The 17,490-nt window shown below is 45.9% G+C and overlaps 1 protein-coding gene across 5 annotated transcripts in view; it reads right to left on the bottom strand.

Annotated features, from left to right (window-relative positions):
- LOC146582025 (transcription factor COE1-like) overlaps window positions 1-17,490 on the bottom strand; it is a 55,558-nt gene that overhangs the window by 26,322 nt on the left and 11,746 nt on the right. The gene's annotated exons all lie outside the window — the stretch shown is intronic.

The raw sequence follows: 17,490 nt of genomic DNA, 5'->3' as shown, positions 1-17,490 counted from the left end.
GAACCCCCCCCACCCCCCACAGCTGCACAGCCGTGTGACGGAGGTTGTGCTGTAGCTACTCTGCAGCATAGTGTTGTCATTCCTGCCTCTCTCAATCTCAGTGTGAGAGACCACATCAACAGCACCTGCCATGCATTATTAATAGGCTGAGATGGCAAGTATGGCTACCCGCATCAATACTTAATGAAGGAGGGAGGGAGGGGAAGGAGAACGGGGGAGAGAGGGAGGGTCGGAGGAGTAAAGGGGAGAGTTGTGGGGGTGGGCTGAAAAGCAGGAAGGGGGACGGCTGACAATTTATTCCCTAGCCCCACCTCAAGGCTCGAAGCCTGACAACTTCTTCTTTAACTGAACCTACACCACTGTACGTCTCGTCACTCTCCCTTCTGCGCTGTCTGTCTGTCTTAAAAAACAACAACAACAACGAAAACACACAAAAAACACCAAAATCAAATGAGCCGCGAAAATAAACAGCGCCGTGTACAAATAAACAGGAACCCTCAAAAGGGGAAAAATGAAACTACAACACACGCCACCACCACCACCGACCCCCCCCCCCCCCAATCCCCCCCCCCCCCCCCCCCACTTCCCTTTGAGGTAGCTCAAAGAAGTGCTGACAGCTGAAACTGCTTACAATACAGATCTCGACCAGCCAGTGAGAGAATCACTCCTTTGCTCAGCTTTTCTTTCATATGTCTTATTTTCTCCCCTCTGTTCATTTGTTATGGCTAGGATTCTGCACTGGGCAGCGCGTTTGGAGCCAACCGCCTCAGATATAATCATGCACGAGTGAGCGCATCACACACACACACGTGCGGGCACACACAGACACACATACAGAAACATGTCAAGAGAAACACTGTAAGTAGCAGCGTGCCTTGGACAATTGCTTCATCTAGGGATACGAAAAAAAAAGAGAGAGAGAAAGGAGCAAAGAAGATAAATGGACAAGCTGGAGTTATGTCTCATTCCAAGGGCCAGCCTACTGCTGTGTGCATTATAAGCATCTGATGTAACACAAGAACTCGTGAATTTATCCCTGACAACTTTTAAATGCGTGACAGCTGGTTAGTGGTAGATGCTCCTCTTGAAGCAAAAGAAGAAGAAGAAAAAAAGACTCTTATATGCTCTCAATAACAAACTGTCTTTCTCTGATGCTCTGTTTTATTCTTTGGCTTTGTTTGTGCTCTGATTTACAGTCTCGCTGGCTCGAGCGGCCAAATCGAAATGAGAAGGGGATGGGAGAAAAAGAGGGGAAAAAACAGAGGAGGCAGAAAGTGAGAGGAGAAACTGATAGAAACATAGACAGAGAGACGAGTAGACAGTATGTGAAATCTGAAAGGAGAGACAGACCACCCTCCTGTATATTTTAGAAGCTGTAGGCCAATATCTCAATAATTCATGAAGCAGAGAGATGGAGTCCCCCCCCCCCCCTTTTTTTTTTTACAGTGGCTGTTAGACCCCACAGACTGAGGGTCTCCCAACTTTCTTGTCTCCTCGAGGTCAGGGAGCAGCCTCACAGACAGCTGTGGCCTACCTCCACTTGTCCAACATACTCCACCTTCCTAGCTGCGCCTCCTGTTTAATTCATCGATTCTACGCTTTCTTCAACTGCCCTCCTCCTCCTCCTCTTGCTCCGCTATTCATGACAGATAGATGATGGATAAGTGGAAGGAGAAAAGTTAGGGTCAGCCGAGTCAGAGGTGACCAAATCAGAGGGTTAAATATTAGAGTTTGGAGGAGGGGGTTGGGTTGCTCCTGAAACATAGCGAGAGAAAGTCAGCACGCCTCATATGCTGCTCTATATGTCAGCATGCGGATCTCCCACAACCGCGCATCATCTGATTCATTATTTACATGACTTAAGGTGTCTCGAGTCAGCCGTGTGGAAACATTACAAAACTGCAGCGAGCTGGTTCCTCTGTGCTCCATCTCGTCTCCCAGGGAGAGCCGAGGGGACTGGAATCACCACTGGCACACATTTACATGGATCAACAGAGTGTGGGTGTGTGCTGTAGGAGTGGGGGGGTGGATATGCATTAGCAAGGAGATTACCATACGGATTTATGGATAATCTGATTGACAGCTGACCGGTAAATATGGACAGATAGCCTGTAATTCTCTCATTTGCTCGATTCAGCTCCCTATTATACTGTTTTCTTTGCTTTTGATCAATAGGGGACCCATTTGATGTTTAACAATTGTTGCTTCTCACTCTCTCCATGCACATGGCGGCGTGTGAGAGTAGTTTGGTCCAAGAAAATGGGAACACCAAGCAAAATAATCATGGTCACATTACATCTTATCAGGCTCAGGACCTACAGAGTCAGTCCTACCAAAGTCAGTATCTTTAATTCTTTACTTTTTTTTACTATAGGGAGACGTAGGGGAATGTAGTTGTATAAGATTTATAGAAAATAATGAAACGAATAAGCTGAACGCCGAAAAGCACTTGGATAACCTGACAACTTATTTGTGTGTGTGTTTGGGGATTTTGCCTCCTTACTTCTGTATTTATATTCCTCAGGCCAGCATATGATGTTTTTTTAAGTCTTATACATAGTAAATGTAAAAATAAAACAGCATCTTCTCTGAAGACATCAATTTTCAGTTGCTTTACACGCACCCTTGTCTCCCGCGCACGGTCGTGCTTCAATTACAGCCTCCCTCTACCTTGTTTGTATTTGAAACTCTTGTGGTTTTCAGCTGTTTTACTGTGCAGACTCCACAGCTACAAATATTACCAGTGCAAATTGCTGCGCCGGCTGGATTAAATGAAATAAAACCATTTTGCTTTCACGTAATTACCCCCCCCTCCAAATCTAGAAATGGCTGTGGAAGTGAATTTGTGAAAATAACTGCTTGGCCTCTTGAAGCCTCATGGCATAAATTTGTAAAAGCAGAAAAAAAAAACCCTGAACGAATAAACACACGCAGCCAGTCGGCGTAGTAATTTAATGATCTCACACTTTCATCATATCATAAGGGGCATTATTTGTCACTTTGGAGCAATTAAACACAAACTCACCCTCTGCCCATAAAAAACAAAACAAGGAAAAGCAATTATAACACAACTTTTAAGTAATCCCTGTAGCATCTAAATATTATTACTGTGGTGATAAAGATTGTCTAAGTGATTAGCTAACAGCAATGAAGCCTCCGAGGGACAATGCTGTTATATTTTCTAATAATTTTGCCACATTAGCCACAAATGAGGTAAAGAGTTGTTTTCCTTGTCAAATCTAACACAGATAACTTTGGAACTCTGGGTTTTTTATCTTCCTCCGCAGCTTTGGTTTATTTATCTTTTCCACCTTTTGTTGGACATCTCTCTGCCATTTCTTTCTCCCTCACCCCTCCTCATGCTGCTCTCTCGCTCTCTCTCTCTGTTTTGTTCTGATGCTGATGCGCTGTAAAAATGGCTGCGGGTGATACCATAACTCAGCCCTCTCCTCTCCCTCCATCCATTTCTGCTGTACAGATCATCTCCAGAAGAAAAGCCCCTGTGTCTGGCTCCTAATATGCTTCATGAGGTGTGTAATTCACTGTGCTCCGGAGGGGAGCCATTTGTCTCCGGGGTTAACTAAGTGACACAACAGCACTTCCCCATGCCTGTTACCACTGTGGGACATGTTGAACTAATCTAGGCAGGTAGAAGGATGGAAGTTCCTGCACTTCAGCAATTAAGCATTAAGATTTGCTCAGGAAATCAATCCTAATGAAGTCAGAGGCAGATTCAAATTAAGTGTAAATATTTGTAAGCAAATATAATGTTACAGCACAAAAAAACAAGAAAAAAATATTAAAGGAGCAATAAATAGGCGACCAAACTAAAAGCGAAGTCCGGCGCTCTCACGGAATCAAATATCTTCTTCAACTCCTGTTTTGTATATTTTCTTTTCCTCCCCTCGTGTTTCATTTCTCATTTTCTTTCTTTCCTCTGCAACTCTTTCTTGCACTCTTTCCGCCATGCATCACTGACACTTCAACCGAGAGCCTGACTGGCTTGTTTTTGTGGTGACCTGTCTCCCTGCCTGCAGTATATGTTTAAGCATGGAGGCACACACACGCACGCGCGTGCACACATACACACACTAATTTAGGGAGATTTATGAGGGGGGCCTTGCACCAGGAGCCATGCAGGCTGACCCCAGGGGTGTAGTGCAGAGGAAGGGGGGGTGGCACTGGGTGGAGGAGGCGGCCTGGCTCCACGGGGTTGGGGGGACATTAATAATCCAGAACCAGGTCTGTCTCTGGGCCTGGCCCTCAGTCTCGGACACCAGCCTGTAATAGTCTGCAATGGCCCACTTTAGATAGACAGTGACAGAAACACCCGGTGCAAGATAAAGTGATGTGACTTGACTAAAAAGAGAAAATATTTAACTAAATATGTAAAAAAAATAATACTGAACACAAAAACTTTGAAGTAAATGGACAAAGAGAGGCCATTTTTCTCTGTCTCGTTCCCAAACACGCACACGCACTTCATTCCTTTGGAGTGCTACTCCTCAAAGTAGTGGTGGGCACCTCTATACTGCCCTCATGTCTATCTTAAGTGTCATGATTTATTCAAATAGAACATCTCACTGCGCTGAAAAATTCATTTCGAGCTCACTCCACGCATCGTCCCATCCTCCTCTTTATCTGCTCGATGTGTGTGCACGTCATGCCGGTTGAATTTGCCCTGTCGTTAAATATTTCTCAGAACAAATGGACCCAGGAGGAGGGAGACGACGGGTCAGGGAGCGTGGGGGGATCCACGCTGTGCCTTTGCCGCTTGGGGAGAGGCTCTGCTTGGGGAAAGATCTCTCCTCGCTTCCCCCTGGATCCGGAGCTCAAGTCCCAGCTTGGGGACAGAAGTCCCAGAGACACTTAACCAATTGTGTTTCATCCATTTCATCCGAAAAAGATCATTCAAAATTCAGCTGAGAAGTTGTGCGCCGAGCGCTTTGACACAAGGAAATGAGAGCCTTCCTGATGACGGAGAAAAGAGCGCCCGGTTCGACAACTTGTAGCCGGATAAGATCGCTACCTGTGGGCTGGCTTTACGCCACAACCACCCACAGAAAAATGCAACCAAATAAACATCTGTGCATGTGTGTGTGTATGTGCGTCTGTGTATCAAAGCCATGATGAATAGCAGGCTGTCTAGGTGATGGACAATCTTGGCAGGCGGCACTGATTGAAACACTTCCTCTGTCGGGCCTGGCCCATTAATCTGATGGAGACAGAGACAAAGAGAGAAAGAGAGGCTCCAGGCCCCCAACCACGGGAGTAATGAAGGGTCCTGGTCCCTCTCACCTCACCGCTGTCCTGCCATGCTGGGACGCGTTGCTACGCTGTCCAGCCCAAACCTTGCCCTCGTGGGACTGACCAGTGAATAATGGCCCTGTCATCAGCCTGGGTTGACACCGCCACACAGCCGAAGGGTGTGTGTGACCGCATGCATGCATGCGCGCACGTGTGTGTGTGTGCGTGTGTGTGAGACCGGGCCCTTCAGCCTGCTTTGTGTACCTCCCCGTGCAGTCATTTACCTTAACTGTTCTCCCCTCTGCCTTACTTAAAGACTGATGCATTCATATTGAATACTGTTGATTTAAGCACATGTTAAACTTAATGCATAATGCATCGACTATATATAGCTTGATAAAGAGCACTGTGTCAACCCTGGACCGGCCCCATACATTGTGGGGATGAATGTGCCGCTCGCAAAAGTTCTTTCTTTTTGTTCCATTTAAACACCACATTAAATCATAACTGTGACTGTGACTGTACACAGGCTCAAGGTTATGTTTCTAAATGCAGCAGGATCAGAAATCAGAAACATAATTAGTGTGCCATGTTTGTTCTCGGGTGAAAAGTTGTTTCCTCCAATGGGTCTTGAGGGAGGAATGTGGAAACAGGGAGCGGGGTGAGACCGAGAAAATGCAAGACAGAGAAAGAGTGTGTGACGGAGGGAGACTGATACTGAACACAGATGTGTGTGTGTGTGTGTGTGTGTGTGCAAATACGTGTGCACGTGTATGTTTTGGCCTTGCAGCCTTCTGTGTTTATCAAACATATTACAGCTCCTTCTAGACTCCTCACCTGCACACCCCCAGCCTGCTACATATGGCCCACCAATCACAAAATAAGGAATCATGCATACATTAGCATAGCTAATCGCCTACCCTCTCCATTTAATATGCAAATTTCCTGAAACATTACTGAATGCCGTCTGTTCTAAATGAATAAATTTGAATCGCAATTAGAATAATCCTTTATAATTAATGAAAACTGTCAATTTTGGTTCATAAGTAATTTGATTAAAGTGGTGATGGGACACTTATGAAGTTCACCGGGCTGCAAGGGGTGCGAGCATACATTCACACGTGCGCTCAAACACACGTACATACACACATGCGAAGTATAAGATGACCAATGTTAGGGCTGTGTTATTGATGAAGATGATTAATAAAGTTTTAAGAAGGTGGATGCCACACACAAACACACACACTGAAAGAAGAGCAACTTCTTTCTTTTATCATGGTGGTGATGAAACAACAGATCAATCACGTCTTTCTGCTGCCTGACAGAGAAGGAAAAGTGAGGGAGTGATTGAAGAGGTTTCCTGGCCTTGTGGTGCTGTGTCAGTGGCCTGTCTGTCCGGTGGGAGACACTGATGGACTGTCGAAGCAGAGAGAGAGAGAGAGAGAGAGAGCTGCACACACACTCTCTCTCACACACACATACATGCCAAGTCATTACAGAGGGCTGAAAAGCTTTCCTTATGTTTCTAACAGTAGGATGGGCTTTTGCCAGTATCAGTACCATGTACGAAGACCATATAGCTAACGATGAGGGCAATGTGCATGTTTGTGTGTGTGTGTGTGTCTGTCTTCATCAAACCATTCTTCAGCTGAAACTCTTTCATGCTGTCCCGCAAGCAAATAATGATGCCACTTAAATTAGTCTCGACTGTGCTTCCAGTTGTAAGGTACATGGTGAGTACGCTCGTGTTTGTGCACCAACTTGAACGCGGGCGTGCACGCGAGTGTGCTTGCATGGCTTCAGCCCAATAATAATGGTCCAGATAGTGTAGAGCCTCGCAGACTAATTAGCCAAATCACTGAGAAAATAGCAGCCTGCTAATTAATGGGTATTATGGCATTTCAGAAGTCACTACTCTAATTGGGAGGGGAACTGAGCCTCAGATTTCCATACTGCAGTAATACCGACTTTATCCATCGATCTATCTGTCCGTCTGTCTACCTACTTGGCATGCTTGCTTTTAAACACAATCCTCCACGTGCATACAGGAAAAATAATTATCCTGCACGGGCTCAGATTTTCAGATGTACATGTGCACATCATGTGTGTGCACACAGTTGAGTTTTTTCAGTTCTGCTATAACATCAAGGAGGCGATGATGACTACATGGCCCATTTGTGTGACCTCTGACCTTTTTACCTTTTGAATTTATTCTATTAAATATCTGTATATCACTTTGAGAGCAGACGGGGGATTGCTTGATGCAGGCAAAATGGTCAGTAATATAATCCATCTGAATAATTCTCTTTTTTATATTGTGCATGTGAATGTCTCCAGCCGGCCCTCTGATACACATGCACGCATGCATATCCCCTATAGATTCCTTTTAACCCTATCAGACGGTGAGACAATCAAAATAGATTTGCATTCAAATGCCACATGCTCGGTATCAAATATCAAATCAAGCTTGAGTCACTGAGACAGGCAGACAGTCACCTCCTCCCTGCTGCCTCCGCCCTCCCTCCAGCACCTGCTCCTTTCTCCTCTCGGGGTCCCAGGGACTCCCATTCTCCCCCGGATGAGCTCTATCGAGGAGTGACAAGCTGTGGCTAGGGCTTGATTGACAGTCTGTTGATGCTTCTTTTTTTTTCCATCACACACCCTTCTTTCTCTACACACACACACACACACACACACACACACACACACACACACACACACACACACACACACACACACACACAATCTCGATTCGCCTCCATCACCTCCCCCTGCTGGTGTACTGGTCTGGGTGTCTGTGATAGCCCCTGGGCTAGTGCCCTGCAGGCTGCACACCACTATACATACAAATCACAGCATGTCAGCCTTGTGAATGGGCCCATTTTGACTTTGTCCTTGTAAAGTCAGGCCCCCCTTGAAGCAGGCTGTATCTGTATCCTGCCTCTTTCTTTACTTTCTCTCTCACTCTTACACGCACACAGGCAGATGCATGATGGAAGTTGCACAAAAAGGAGCGAGCGGGAGCTTAGTGCATGCACGCATAAGCACAGGCATGCACAGAAATGCGCACAGAGTCGGGGAAAGGCACATCTAAATGCGGTGGTAATGGGCGGCACCGCACAGGAGTAGGATATAAATACATCAACAACAACACAACCTCACAGACAGGCCAACACTCCATAACAGCCAAGTCCCGGGGCCTAATCTCACACACTCAGCTAGTACACCTGGTTAATGTTAAGAGGGCAGTTATAGTCAATTACATTCCCATATAATGCATAAACCTCCACCCTGCCAGTGCCAGGAGAATAATTGAAAACAGGCGCAGAATGCAACTGGGCCCAGTCAAAAAGTCAACTTCCCACCCCCCTGACTTTGCTGACTTTGACTAGTGCTATATGTGCTGTCTTCCTATGCCATATTTTGGGGTCCTAGGGGGCAAATAAGGGGAATAAAGGGGTGGGGTTGCCATTTGGATATGTACAATGAAAGACCAAGAGGATATGGAGTCATATGAGGTAGTGGAGAAGAGGACAAAAGGAGCAGGAAAAGGAAGATGGTGAGGGCTTTGTACCCCAGGTGAGGTCCAGGGAAGGGGCAGTTAGGGTCGCAGTGAGAAGGTGGTGTACGGGTGGTGAAGTTCCATGCGGATGGAGTGGGGGGAGAGTTGAGGAGGGGTGGGGGACAGCGGTTGTAAGTAGGAGTTTGAGACTGACAGGTGACATTACCCTGCGTCATGGCTGGACGGACAGAGGGACAGAGGGCGCGATGGTTATCCAAGCAGAGAAATGTCACTGTCCAGACACCGCTGTGACACGCAGACACACACACACATACACACACACACACGAGCACACAAAGATCCAGGACAAAGCAGTCTGGAGTCTTTGAGAGTGAAAAAAAGGCTGGCTACAGTGGGCAAAGATGAAGAGATTACATCCTCTCCATTTAAAAAAGGAGATTAGAAAAAAAAGAGACAAAACGGGAGAAAAGGCTAAGAGTTACTGACTATAATATTACAACGATCATGCATTTATTCCAGTTGTTTGCTTTCTAACACAAACTTCCCTTCCTTTTGTGAAGCTGGTTCTTCACATTTTTTTGTCCCTTTTCAATCTGTTCTCTCCTGTTTTTCATTAAAGCCTAACCTAATTTTTTGGCAAAGCTTATAAAGTGTCCATATTGCTGCTCATTCGACCTCATTGATTTAGTGTTTGGTTAAATATTCACGACTGTGGATGCAATTAACATGCTGTTAATGAATAATTGATCGCATCTTAAGCGGCCATAAAACTCATGCATATTAATTATTGAAACAGGAAATATGGAAAAAAAACAGCCTTTCTTGTTTTGCCTCAATCAAGCTTCTTTCATTTTTTTTAAAGTCAGGAAGGCGTATTGAGAGTGTTTGTGGTAGAGAAGTGCCTCTTAGGAGTGTGTGCTTGCGCCTGTGTGTGTATGGGAAACAGAACGCGCTGTGAACACTATGCAAATGCCTCCCATAAACACAGCTTTAACAGCCCTTATATGCATTTAAGCTGCCTCTGAGTACATCTATTTCGCTCATACATACAGTACATCTCGCATGCATGTGTGTGTGTGTATCTGTATGCTGTGCAGCTCAGTGTGATGTGGATTACGGTGCAGGTTGAATGTTGTGTTGACAGCCTCGGTGTGACAGAGGCAGTAGCTGCCTGTTACAAGAGGTGAGTGTTTACCACGAGCAAACAGAACAAAAAAACCCCCAATAAAACAAATCTAGTGAACATGTGAGGCCTTGTCAATGAAACGCCGGAGATCAGTCGACCAGCAGTGAGCTTCCCGCACCCTCAATGTCTCTGATAGTTTGCCATTACAGCCTGATGTTACCCCTGGCGCCTCCCCTTGGATCCCGGTGGGTGGAGAACAGTTGTGTGGAGAGGAAGACGTGGGTGGCAATCAGCCGCCTGGTACGTGGCTCACCTGTGGTCAGGTAAATGGTTGACTCCCTTCCCAGTGAGCATGTGCGCATGAGAGCGAAACTGTGCATTTGTGTGAGTTTACACTCAGTTTCGGGGGGTTAAATTCATTAGTTGTACATGCTGCGCTCCGAAACCACTCTAAAATGCCTCGACATGAAAAATACACAGCCGCACACTACAGGAAACACCAATTTACATCAGTGGTTGTTATTTATTTAGCACACAAAAAGCTCTTGGAGGTGTATATGTGAGTGTATGTGTGTGTTACCCCCTCTCTATCTTACGCTCTCTAACTAACTACTTGGCGATGTTGGTGCCTGGGAGCTAAAAAGTGACAAGCCGTCAATTGTGTTCCAATATTAACCCCCCTCTCAATGTCTTTATGCCCATCTCCTTCTCTGTGATGTCGGCTTGATCAAAGCAGCAGCACTTTGGTAAAAATAACTGGGGAGAGTGAGATGGAGGACACCACACTGCTCGCAGACTGATGAACGACGGCCAGTCTTGCAGCAAAACAATGTCACGTCCTCTTTTTCTTTGTCTCTCCTCCCCAGTCTACCTCATTATCCCATTCGCTCTCTGTTTCTGTAAGACAAACATGAGGCTCTTCAGTCCCCCTCTTTATGCAGCTGAGCGGCTTGGCGGTATTTCGCGTGTTGTGGAGAGGGTGAAGCGCATGATAAAGCTTTTTATATGACGAGGAACGGGCGGCAGTCACTGACGTTCTTGCTATTCGAAAAGAGAGATTGAAAGACGGGTTGGGTGCAGGATACAAGAAAGAGGCAGACCACCGGTGAGACAGAATGTGATCGAAAGATGCTCCGTGTCTGCGTTTCATCTCATCTTAGCAGGTTCAGCTAGCGGTGAGATTCCTCAAACGTACCTTCACTCATCAGCAATGGGGAATGGGGGAGGGGGTGGAGGGGAGGGGTGGGGTGGGGTGGGGTTGGTAGAGAAAGGGACGGAGACAGAAAGAAGAAGAAAAGGGAAAAAGTATAAGCATACACACACACATGCATACAAAGAGAGAGAGTGAGTGAGAAGGAGAAATACGAGGTGGATCTCTGTGTGGCTAATTCTCTGGGTGTGGGAAAGCAGAGCACCTAACACAGGTTGGCCTGGTTTCAGTAATGAGTTTGATTCTTCTCTCTGCCTCCTCAGTCTCACTAGGGACCAAGACTGCATAATAACATCCTTCACACACACACACACACAGACTCTCTCACTCTCTCTCTCTCTCTCTCACACACACGCGCAGCCACAAACAGGTCTATGGGGAGCTAATTATTCTCACCTGTGTTAATTATTGCTGTAAGCCAATCAGTGGACTCTGTGCTAATTAGGCAGTGTTAGGTCTGATTAGTGTTTTGCAGAAGGCCCACTCAAACTGTTATCTACCACACTAGTCCCCTCAGGCGAGACAGGGGAGAGGAGGACAGGTGGATGCTTGCCCTATGTGTATACGAGAGTGTGTGTGTGTCTGTGTGTGCTCATCCTTAATGATAAATAACTGAAGGACATCTTAAATTCACAATAAAAGAAAGTCTTATCAGTTTCTTTTCTTTTTCAAAACCAAACTTCTGTTAAACAAAACAAGGCGTGCCATCAATTCAACTAGTCTCAGCATTCTCGGTTAATTGGCCTTGGTTTGGGTGGGGGTGTCATTTCTTTTATCTGGACAAACAGTTTGCGTACCCTTTTAGTTAATGAGGGCTGATCCAGGATCAGTTCTCTCACTAATGGCTCAGTTTTAGCTAGGTTAACCTCTTGAATTGATCCGTATGTCACACATGCATGACACGGGGAGTGCTGTGTATGAGCGTGTGGTAGAAAAACAGTCTCCAAAAAAAAAAAAAAAAAGTGAGAGAGAAAAAAGGGTGTGATAAAGGTATAAATGGAGCAGTGGGTGGATGACCTCTCAGATGAGGAGAATGAAAAGGAGAAAAAGGGAGAAAAGAGGAGAAAGGATGAGAAGAGGAGAGAGAAAAAAGAGGAGGAGGGAAGAAAGAGGGAGAAGGAGGCTGGAGGAAACCTTCCTCTTATGACACGATTGATTTTCTTTCAGAGGCTTGAGCCTGTCACTACTGAACACTTGGTCCCCCAGTCCTCCATGCACACTCAAACACACACACACACACACACACACACACACACACACACACACACACACACACACACAGACATGCACTTATGCACAAACTCTGTGCCCTGACCTCCACGTGTGCCTGCTGGTCCATACTGGGTCTAATGACACCGTGGCCTCCCACAGATCAATAGTAAGCTGTCACTCAGCTGGCAAGCACACACATACACGCACACACATGCACGCACACACAACGACGCACACACCTATACACACACACAAAAGCAGCCGGACAGATGCAGACGCACATACACTCATGCAGCTTGGGGTGTGCGTTTGCACATTTGTGTATGCTGGAAGCCATGTTTTCTACAACCTCAGCAAATGCCCTCCTTCCCCCCTTTACCAACACCCCCAAGCCCACCATACACACACACACACACACACACACACACACACACTGGACCAAAGCCATATTCTCTCTCCTCAGCTGTTTTCTCACCCTCCTACTCCCTAACACAGAGAGTCTGAGTCCTGATGTAATATTGATGAATGAGTATGGAGGCTGTATAAAAACTGATAGTCCCTGTGATTGTTAAATTATAAATTGTCATCGATTTCCCGTCCCTGCCCACATATGCACACATGCATATGTGTCCACGCAAAAACACACGTATTAAAACAGTCACACAATTGCATTTGCCCATGCAGGGAGGGAAGAAAGAAAGTGCCCCCCACCTCCTCTTGACTTACTACACGTCATTCACCACGATCTCTTCCTGTTTCTTTTCTCCATTCCACCCCCTCCACCACCCCCCTTCATTCTCTCTCTCTTCTCCTCCTCAACAATCTCAAGCACCCATCCGCCTCTCTCCATACACATCTCAAGTGCCACTTAGAAAACCAGACTGGGGTTTGAGCCAAACTCTCCTCTTGGTGGTTCAGTGTTTGTATGGCTCTGTGTGTGCGCATGTATGTGTGTGTGTGTGTGTGAGACTTTTAGTGTCTTGGAGTCAAGAGGAGCGCAGAATAAAGACCTTCATTTCCCTTTAATTTCGGCACAAACTCGATAATTTATGCCTGACTAAAAATCTGTTAAAGCTGCGACGAACTCTGGTTAAAAAACATTTGTTTGTCTCTGTTAAATCACTAATTATAGCCTGGCACAACACGGGGCAGATGCGGGCTAATTCACCATTAGGCCGTTTGGTGTTTATTAAACTTTTATAATGTGATCACTCTGATAACGGCACAATTGTTTCCCTGGGCGTGTGTGATTATAGTGTACCCCTCTGTCCCCTTGTAATGTCTCCCATTGAGCGTGCGTGTGTCCGTGTATATGTGTGAATGAGTGTGTGTGTGCGTACGTGTCTTGGAGCTCGCGGAGCGGTGTTTTCCATTTCTCATTAGAGTGGCACAGACTCCTGCTGCAGGGTCAATGGAGAGGGGGGAGAGAATGGTGTGTGGATGTGTGTGTGTGTATCTGTTTGAAGGGGAGTGGGGTGGTAATGAGTGCAGGAACATAATACTACGGCGTCCATTAATGCTCTGAGGCAGTGACATTAGGCATACTTAACTAATAGAGCCAGTCTCTGCAATTACCCACTGTTATCTCTGCAGCTTTAGAGGGGAACCGGCTTTAATAAATGTTTGTAGTAATGTGATAAATGCCAGGTTTGCTCATTTGTAATCTACACTGCGGGACAAGGGGAAGCGGGTGGATCTAATTGTTTTCCTCCAGATTTGAGAATGAGGTTGAGTTCAGAGAAGTCCTCTGCAGTGGAAGAAGAAGAAGAAGAAAAGTCTTCCCTTTTTCAGAATATATTTCTCCAGGTATACGCCTCCCTCTCTGTTGTCTGTCTATCTGTCTCACTCTCAGCCTCTCAGTGGGGTACTATTACAACCGTCCTCCTGTCAAACAGAGAAAAGCATCCCATACCTGACGCTCACCGTCGCGTCCCTGCCTCTTCTTTTCTCTCTCCTCTTATCTCTCTTTGATCCGGGCCCACATCAGAGGTGCTGGCGTGATCGTGTGTGTAAACATCTTGTCATGCTAACATGGGCGTCATGACAGAAGAGAGATGCGCTTCATTAACGGCACGCTTGTAAGTTTGTCTTTGTGTTTGAACGTGCCTGTGTAGGCTATACGTCTCTTCATAGGTGTGTGCGTGTGAGGGAGCGTGTGTCATATTTACTCAGGTCAATGGAGGAAATACAGACGAATCTGATAAAGTGCTTTTATTTTATCTTTTTCTTTCTTTTTGTAAAAACGTGACCTAATTTAAGTCCTCTTCAGCTCTACAAAACTAAACTTGGCGCCTTATCTGTTTCTCTCGAAGGCTCCTCCAAACTCCTCTCTGAAAAGCTACCTCGACAGAATAGCTGTAAATTAACAAGCAAGTAATTGCCTGCTAAGACAAAAAAATATAAAAAATTTTTGCCAGTCACACCTCACACACCCCTTCATTCTTTTGGCAGTAAATCTTGTCTGTTTGTGCGAAGACAATAGCCAGAGGAAGAGGGAGGCAGGGAGGGAGCGGTGTCGCGCGAGGGGAAAAAAGAGAAGGTACGGCAAAGAGAGAGAGAGAGGCAGAAGAGAAAGCGGCACTGTTAATTGTTTTCCAGAGAAAAAGGTTGCAAAGGTCTGTGTGTTTGAACTGAATGTCACCTCATGTAAATCACAGCTCCTGTGTTTGGGGAAGCCAATAACTGGGGGGATAATTAGCGCGCAGTCTCTCCTGCAGCCGAGGAGCAGATCGAGGAGGAACGCGTTTGCCGAGGAAGAAGCGTTCAAAAAGCGAGGAAAATTCCAAGTGTGATTAACCGAAAAGCTTCCAGAGTTAAATCTGGAGTTCTGAGTGGGAGGACCAAAGAGAAAAAGACACATAGGCAGAGGGGCAGACAGACAGGGAGAGAGATGGAAGATAGGGGAGACACATGGATGGAGAAGAGCAGAGGGAGCAACACAGATTCCAGAAGGAGACGCAGAAGCAAACGAAACAAGTGAACATTTCTCCGAGTGAGGTCAAGCCACTCAGTAAACAAGCAAACAACGATAGAGGCGCGCACAGAAGAGAGGGGGGGTGAAGGCGGTGTAAAACAACAAAGTGCCTCAGTCGATTGCCTACGCCTTACTTTGTCTCCCCACATGAGTTACATAAACACAAACAAAGGCCTTTAAATCCAGCTCTGCTTTTTGAGGTGGAACAGTGACATGTGCTTAGGTCTCATTTGTTGTTGATTAATGCAAAGTTAAAAAGAAAAGAATATATTAGGAATGTAAGAATATATCATCCCTTTGATCGAACTGAGCTGTTGACCATAATTGTCTGCACACTGACGTCCACTGCTTTACATTTAATTATGGCAGAGATGCTACTTTGAAGATTTCCTTTTGTCTCTTAACATCGCAGCTCAAATTAGTCAAGCTCAGTGTCACAGAACTCATATATAAGAGCAGATATGAAGAGGTTTAACTGGGAGAGGATGACATAGTAACTAAATAGCCTTTGGTTGCTTTTTCTTCTTCTTCTTTTTATGGTTTTGAAAACGCTGGACCTAAAAGCAAATCTTGCGCAGAATAATCAGAAGATGACTTTTAATATTGTAACTTTGTCGCAGGATCCCAAGGCCGATATCACAGAGCACATCTCCCCCCACCCCCCCCACCCCCCAATCTCCCACATGGCGTGCAGGTTTTCCTTCCATTGTGACATGTGAAACTGAGAGCACCGCTCGCAGCGCCTGGCCAGCGATCCATTCTTCCTGGACAGATTGATGGGAAACAATCAACAGAATATACATCTTGCTCGGGCACAGCGTGTCACAAGCGCTCATCCTGGACACCTGGACTTACATCCTGGGCAACGGCGCTGAGGTAAAACACCAGAGGAGGGACTACTGGCTGATAGGAAGTGAAACATCAGGAGGGTTGGGGAGGTGTATGGAGCTGGCATGAGACATACTGTCTGTGTCCTCACTTAGCATAAACAATCAGTAAACAATGAATCATCAGTGAGGGCTGCGATCGGGGCAGCTTGAAGCTACACTGCTTGATGACACACTGGCTCAGCCTGCTACGAAAGGATGCCCGAGTATCCTTCACTGAGAGGAGCTGGTGTGTCTATTCAATTAAGAGCAGCAACACGGGCAGCTGTGTATCACATTGGCTGTGAGAGAGCACTTAGTGGGTTGCGCACATCAGAGCACGGGGAAAACAAAGCCTCTCACACACTAACACACACAGCTTTGCACGTCCAAATGTATAGCATCACACTTGGAGGGGCACGCGCACACACATGCTCTTCACGCCTCATTTGAAAAGCAAATTGAGCGCATCTTCTAGGGCGAATCATGGACTAAATCCTGGAAAACGTTACTCTTTCCTCACTTGCAGTACACCACACACACACTCGCACATGAGGTCCTTTGCATGTGCAAATATATCTTCCTTCTATTTCACTCCCGTTCTATCCCTATCTCTCTAACCTGCAATTTCCAACACCAAAAAATGTCTTAAATAGCTCTCAGAGAAGTAGGACGCTACTCATTTGGGTCAGTTCTGGCCAGCCAAACCCCTCCATTCTGGGACAGAACAAACACTGACACAAAGGCAGAGGGAACAGCCAAGGAGAGCAGCCAGGTCAAGCGGGGAATGTCAAGCAGTAATGACAAAGCAGTGTGGAGAGAAAATAGAGCTTACAACGGTGCTATGTGGCTCCGGCCAAAAATCAAACAAAAAAATCCCAAAACCCTGGTGTTGTGAAACTATGAACTTTTCACTGTTATGACATTTGTAAATTATGTTTTATATGGACTAATAAACTGGCTGTTACCTTCATTCAGCAGGGGGGAGAGAATCAGCTTAAATACCTATAAAGTGGGATTGCAGCTCAGTTTTAGTTTATTGGGGGAAATAATTAAGCAAACAAAAACACACAAACACACACATGCCCACAAAAAGCATTAATAAAATAATGTGTTCAACATGTACCTAATTGTTTCCTTTCCACAAAACGAACTTATCCAGGGTTAATTTGATACGAAGTAACTCACCCCCCCCAGAACAATTCCCAGGCATAAACTCTGAGAATTGCGTGGTAATTTATCGCAAATAAAAGTGAGACAGCTTTTGGGGGGAGGTTGTAGGTTTGTATGAGAGAGAAAGTGGCAGCGCTGTTTTAGAGGCTCCTCGACCTC

Source organism: Mchenga conophoros, linkage group LG2, assembly GCF_057382185.1.
Source record: "Mchenga conophoros isolate Kocher_MC1m ecotype Shallow Benthic linkage group LG2, M_conophoros_male_GT1.1, whole genome shotgun sequence".
Lineage (NCBI taxonomy): Eukaryota > Metazoa > Chordata > Actinopteri > Cichliformes > Cichlidae > Mchenga > Mchenga conophoros.
The sequence above is the reverse complement of the archived record's forward strand: the minus strand, read 5'-3'. Positions and strand labels throughout refer to the sequence as shown.